General features: G+C 57.1%; 1 long non-coding RNA gene across 1 annotated transcript; it reads left to right on the top strand.

Annotated features, from left to right (window-relative positions):
* Nucleotides 1-5,520: 5,520 nt before the first annotated feature.
* Nucleotides 5,521-6,769, top strand: LOC118498646. Its single transcript, XR_004901126.1, has 3 exons — nucleotides 5,521-5,715; nucleotides 5,817-5,940; nucleotides 6,670-6,769. It is a non-coding gene; the product is annotated as an uncharacterized LOC118498646 (long non-coding RNA).

Below are 6,769 nucleotides of genomic sequence, written 5' to 3'. Positions count from 1 at the left end.
AAATCTGAGAAAGTTTCTTAAAGAGGCTACACTATATAGAATGCATAGACAATTTCTATCTCTGCTCCCTTCCTCAAACCTTTTCCTGAGAAAGCAGGGCGCTCCTGATCTAACCTTGGTGCGTGACAGGGAAACACGTCTCCAGAACGGGGGCTGTGGGAACCCGTATTGGAGGCGTACGTGATTGGAGAAAATGCTACATGTGGGTGCAGGTAGGTAGCAGGAAACCCTGAATTTCTGGAAACTAAAAGGCACTGCCAGCTACAAAATGTGTACTCTCTTCAGGGTCCCGGAAGATTTGTGCTCCAGGTTGTCTCCTGGGGCCAGAACTCCTGGGGAGACTCATTCCACCTTAGTCCCACTTCTGGAACTATGAACGTGGAGTCCCCAGCTGACAAGCTCCTCGTCAACTGACTGTCAGAGCATAGCCTTGCAAGCTCAGGCAGGACTGCTGGTGTGAGGCTCCTCTGGCCACGCACAGAAGTGGCGATGCTTGAGGCCCCAGGTCGTGCAGGGTGCACTAGGACTGTCCTGGCCTGTGTTGTCTTCGTTTCAGCTCAGAAACGAGAACCTGTGGCCTATTCCCGGAGGAGCTGCCTCAGGGGTATTAAGGCACCAGTGGAGGGAGCTGCGAGCACAACCCACTGCTGAGGAGCCAAAGGCTGTGCATCTGCGTGCTGTTGCACGCAGGAAAGACATCTCAGAAAACAGGAGCCAGAGCTTGGGCTCAGGCAAACCGGAGGTTACCCAAGGTCACCAGGTGGTGGGTCAGAGTGCTGCCCAGGGCAGTGGGGAGCCCTAGTGCACGCAGAGTCCATACAGGGAGAAGGGAAATCTTAAGGCACCTAAGGCTTCCGTGTGAATGGGCCAGGGCACTGTCTGGGAAGCAGGATTCTTCACCACATTTCTGCAATTCCATGTCTGACGCTTTGGCCTTTTCCTACCTGGGTGCCAAACACTCACAGGCCTTGGGCCCCTCGGGTCCTCCTTCCAGTGCTCCAGGAAAATTCCACCCCTGCCGCCTCCTGTGTCCTCAACGGCTACCCGAAGTTTCTGTTTAACCCCCAGCTCCTTCAGCAGAGCCCACCATGCTGGCAGTGGCATCTGGCTCCACCCAGCACACTACTGACATCCTCAGGGAGAAAAAGTAGGGTCATGAATGGGCAGGGTGAAATGACTGGGGACACCATGGGTCATAGGGTGGCACAAGAGGATTTTGTGTGCCTATCAGTGCCTGTGTACACAACGGTGGGTCTGCTAGGTTGAATGTGAGTGCTTAGGAACACTCCAGAGCAGTAAGTGGGCAAGGCAGACCATGCAGCTGGGGCAGGCCAGACAGGGACTGGGTTGAGACTTCCCAAGCCCGTGACCACTGATGTATTCTGTGTGATTTTGGGCACAGGAAGAAAGAACACCAAATTGATCGCCTGTGGATTCATGAAGTTTTCTTCATGAACCTGAGTGACACAGAGAGACATACAGGTTTCAGCAGTGTTTCCACCTCTGCATCATTCGCAGAAGCACATGCACCATTATTAAGCAGATGAGCTGGAGGAGCACCTGCACATCTGGTGTGCTTGGAATTCTGCCTGTGTGATGGTGAGGGACGTCTTTGGAAGTGAGGATACTGCCAAGGCAGGGCTGAAGTGTTTGTTCCTTTCTCCCAGATATTGTCTGGGAGGGGGAGGGAAAGACAAACTGGCTGCTGCCATGGAGACCTGCCCCTCATGCAGGTGACAGACACTGCGTACCCTCCCAGAAAAGGGGGCATGAGAGAGGCTTATGATCCACTTTTCTTTGTCTAGCACAGAGTTGTCATGAGCTACACAACTGCCCTTACTCTTAGACATCTGCAAGTGACATGACAGCAGAGGGGTGCCATTTTCCAGTTGGTCCAACTGCTGCCACGAGCAGAAGGAGGAGTTATGGGATCCAGGGATGTTTATAGGCAGAGCCAATGTCAGGCTGTGCATTGGGCTTACAGGGGAGGGGGCAGGAGTGCAGGTGTGAGGTGTGCAGTTACAGGCCAGGGAGGCAGCTAAGGCCCAGCTGTGTTCATGCAGGTAGGCGCACAGGGCAACGCCATGCAGCAGTCATTCACACCAGAGATGAAAACTGAAACCCCTGTAAGCACATGAAAGCCTGCATAATGAAGCAGAATATCCAGGGCTATAGGACACCTCTAAAAAGAAAGTTTATGTTCTTGCCGAGCAAAGGTGCAACCTTTCCCCAAGGAGAACTCCACCCACCAAAGGCCTTGGGCTAATGTTGGGGAGTGTCTCCTGCCATCCCAGTTTCCAGATCTCGATGTTACAAGTGGAAGGATTCTGGTATATATGAAAAATTCAACAGATGGCCCTTGTGAGTACCCTTCCTATGCTTGTGGTCAATTGGACGGCAAGTAAGGGGTGGATGGAAAGCCTTGGTGCGTGCATGCCAGAGAACATCTCAAGAACCATCAATAGAACCCACCTTGTGGGCACGACTCCATTCCCTCTGTGTGCAGCAGAAAATGCCTGCATTGGCACCAGCTGCAGACTGGGACCTGGGAAATCCTGTAGGTCCAGCTGTCCAATCTCCAGGACTAACCAGTGTTACTCAGGGCAGACTGAACACCACTCACTCCTACTCCCAGAGGGCCAGCAGGGCTTCATTTCCTTCAGCAGTTCAGCTTGAAAGGGGCACGCCTGCATCTCCGTGGTTCCCTTAGACAAGCAACGTAGAAAGAGTTGGCAACAGAGAGCTCCCGACTGCATGGGGACACCTGAACGGGTCAGCGGGGCAGAGGGGGAGAGGGGTGCTATTTGTAAGGGAGCAACCTGTTAACAAGCAGGTGCCTCCTCTACTTCAGGCAATGTGTTGCTATAGCCCACTGGAGTCCCCGGGTCGGGAGGGAACAGACAGGTGGGGCCAAGGAAAGACAGGGAGAGGGAGAGAAAGGGGAAGCACAGGGAAGGTGACGGATGGACAGGCAGACCATTCAGAGGCCTGCCTTCTCTTGGCGCTTGTCCCTCTGGAGGGGAGGTTGGAGTCTCCTTCAGGGGCAGGCTTTCCCATTGCCTGGCCCTGGCACCTGCAGGGGGTCCCTGCCAGCAGTAGCCTGTGCTTCAGGACCTGCGACCCTGTGCCTCTCACTGGGTCTTGCAGAGTGACCCTGGGAAAGTGCCCTGGAGAGGTGAACAGGTAGGGAGAAGCCCTCCTCAGCACCTGCAGTCTACACACAGTAGGCGGCCACGGCCGGGGAAGGGCCAGAAAAGGTCAGAGGGTGAACTTCGTGGGCACCAGCTTGATGCGTGAGAGTGGTGTATGCCACACAGAGTGGCTGACCAGTGGGGCCAGGAGTTTCCCCTCATGGTAACTTGTGTGAAAGCACCAGATAGCAGCTGAAATTTTCCTCATTGCCTGCTGCCGGATCCTTGCTTTCTGGTCTTCCTCTCCACTAGGGGGCGACAAAAGAGCGTGTGCGCAGGCGCAGCGGTCTGCTGGCAGTGCCTGATATTGCTGAAGAACCCGGATAAGGGCGGAGGTGTGGACCCACTGCCCAGCCTCGTGTCCTGGAAAAATGGCGAGTGCTTCTCTCTCCGCGTTTAGTTGTGCATCGTGCGCTACTGGGGTGACTGTAGCACCCACCAAGGCCCTCCAGGTTAGAGGGCTTTCCGGATTTCGGTGAACTGCCGCCCATGGAAACATGGAGGGTGGAGAGGGTAGTGGTGAGGGCCAGCTGATAGTGGGCTTGTCAAGGGTACCTAAAAGGGAAGGGTCAGTGCTATGCAGAAGCTGAATCCCTAGGACCCGGGTGTAGGTGCGGAGTGTGGCTGGGTAGAGGGTGGCACTGGGGACAGTTTTCATGCTGGGCATGGCTGGTGTCGCGCAGGTGGTGGAAGTGGGGCCGGGGGACAAGAAGCTGACCGCAGAAGAGGCCCCAGTAAGGGCAGAGGAGAAGCCAGGTGGGAGCAGCGCGCGGCCACCCCTGGAGGCGCTGGAGGACCTGCAGTGCCAGCTGAGGGCCCAGAGTGCCCGAGGCCGAAGGGATTACCTTCGTGTAAAGCGGGCCACCGCATATCGGTGGAAACCCATTTTAGAACGCAGGAGATGCATCATTCAGTGCATACCAGGTTTCTGGGCCAAGGCCGTATCCTTCCCGATGATCTTTGTGGTGGTGGTGGGAATGACTGAGGAGGATGGCAGTTTTGTGTGGGCGAGAAGAGTCAGGTCGTTTTGAACGGACGTGAGCAGCTGGAAGGGTCTAGCAACTGCAGAGGCACATTAAATGAGGTATAGGGGGAGGGGATGATAGAAGACATCCACAGTGAAGGGCCAGCAGGAAGGAACTGCTGTGTCTAGGATTCAGAGCAGAAACACTAAGCATAAGTCAGCACTCCTGCACTGCAATAACCAAAGGCATATTTTTCTCCAGCAATTCAAGATACTCAAGGATAGTTTCCTCTATGCAGATGAGAGAAAGAGACAGGTTATCTTTGCCACCTCCCGGACGCGTTCCTTCACGTGTTCTTGTCACACATCAGGTCCCAAGGAGCTTTGGGGGCAGGCGACAGAGCCTGTTCCCACCCTCCTTCCACAGGCACACCCAGGTGTGCATCCCCGGCCACGTGCACACCCACAAACACACAGACACACCCTTTTTGATGGCACTCCGCGGGTTTGGGGGAGTTCCAAAGAGGGAGACTGCCTTCTCGCAAAGCAGCGGTCTCTAGAAATCCTTGCGCGTTGGCACAGTTTCTGCGGGACAGGCGCGCTGCTTTCTCGGGCAGCCCAAGGGGCAGGGAAGGGCGCGGGCAGGGAACCTGAGGCCCGAGTCGCCTGCACCAGCACGCCCTGCAGAAGGGCAGGTGTCTCGGGAGGGCCGGAGGGGGGCCCTCCGGTCACAGTGCAGGCAGCCTCAGGAGAACATGCACCCAGGGGTAGCAGCGTCCTGAGCCTGTGTGAGTAAAGGCAGCCGGGGAGGGGACAGGAAGAGGGCACACGTGCGGGGTCCTGGTGGGAGGGCCGAGGCAGTCTCTGTTTCGGGTCCAGTCGAAGTCCGTGGCTCTCAGCTGTGCATTCCGTTGGCTCCGAAGGCTTCTTGACCAAAGAGCAGATTCGGAACCACCCCCAGATATCAGACATCATCAGTGAGCAAGATGAAGACATGCTTGAGTACTTGGTCACTCTGGAGGTCAGGCTGGGCTGGGCGAGGGGCAGGCAGGTGTGGGGGCCTGGACTCAAGGTGGGAGTGGTCGGAGCAGGGAGAAGAAGGGAAAGAGAAGTGGATGCTTCTGGCAAGCAGGCAAAGTCTGGCAGCTAGGACAGATGACACCTGCCACCATGTCTCAGCAGGTGAGGGAACTGGGTGGGCTGAAGTACCACTGCAGGTTGATGTTCTTCTTTTGGAGCAACCCCCACTTCCTGAATGAAGTGATCATCAAGGAATATCGTCTGAGCCTTGCAGGAGAGATGGGGTTCCTGGACACAGGGGTGGGAGGGCACGCAGAACGGGTGGGGTGGGCTGGGAGATGGGTGTGGACGCTGGGCAGTAGGGGACCACACTAGCAGGTCCCTATTGCTTCAGGCTATCGGGCCACTCGTTCGACCGTGGTCCACTGGTTCTGGGACTACGAACGGGGGGCGCCCAGCCGCAGGCTTGACACAACCAGCGTCAACCTCTTCAACTGGCTGTCAGAGCACAGTCTTCCAGGCTCGGGCAAGATTGCTGAGGTGAGGCTGCACGGGCCATGGTCAGAAATGGTGATGCTGGAGGCCCCGGGTTTGTGCAGAGCTGTCTGGGACAGCCCTCCCGTGGGCTGTTTCGATTTCAGCTCATAAGTGAGGACCTGTGGCCCAGCCCCCTGAGGCACTACCTCAGGGGTACAAAGGCCCCAGTGGAGGGAGCCCAGACAGGACCGGTCGTCGCTGAGGAGCCTGTGGGCTAGGTGTGTGCAGGTGAGTTGTTGCACTTGGGAAACTCCTCTGAGAAACAGGAGCGAAAACTCAGGCTCAGGAAATCTGGATGTTACCCCAGGGCGCCATGTGGTTTGTTGAGAAAGTTTCAAATGGCGGTGTGGGGGGGCGGGGGGGGCAGGTGTGGCGGGGGGGACGGTGGTGGGGAGCTCGAGGGTTGGCGGCCTGTGCTCTCAGAGTGCTTACTTACCGGAAGCAGGATGCCTCAACGCGTTTCTGCAATTCTCTCCCTCTGGCACTTTGGGCGCTCCCCTACCTGGGCCCCGAAGCACTCAGGGCGCCTTGTGCACCCTGGCCCCCCTTCTCAGCTCTGCAGGAAAAGTCCTACCCTGCCATGCTGCACCTCTTCTCAGCCCCGAGGCCCGGGGTACCTATCTAAGCCCCGGGCTCCTTCAGCCAACCCCACCTCACTGCCGGTGGCACACTTTGGCTGTCCTGGGGGAGGGAGAGGAGGCGGGGTCCTGAAAGGGCAGGGCGCGATGACTGGGGGACAGCATGGGTCACAGAGTGGCCAAAGACGACTTTGGGTAGTGTGCCCGTGCCTGGGGGTGCAGGTGTGGGCCTGCTCACTTGGGAGTGAGTCCTGGGGGACGCTCGGGAGCGGGAAGTGAGCTGGGCAGGCTGCGCAATTGGGCCAGGGAGGACACGGCCTGGGCGCAGCCTTCCCATGCCACTGGCGGCTGAAGGATTCTGTGTGGTTTTCTGGCACAGGAACAAAGGCTGCCCAAGGGATCGCCTGTGGATGTGGGCGCAGAGAGTTTCCCTCATGTACCTGAGTGACGGGGGAAGGCACATAAAGTTCTCAGCAGTG

This window comes from Phyllostomus discolor, unplaced genomic scaffold, assembly GCF_004126475.2.
Source record: "Phyllostomus discolor isolate MPI-MPIP mPhyDis1 unplaced genomic scaffold, mPhyDis1.pri.v3 mPhyDis1_scaffold_19, whole genome shotgun sequence".
Taxonomy (NCBI): Eukaryota; Metazoa; Chordata; class Mammalia; order Chiroptera; family Phyllostomidae; genus Phyllostomus; species Phyllostomus discolor.
This window is presented reverse-complemented; position numbering and strand designations above follow the sequence as displayed.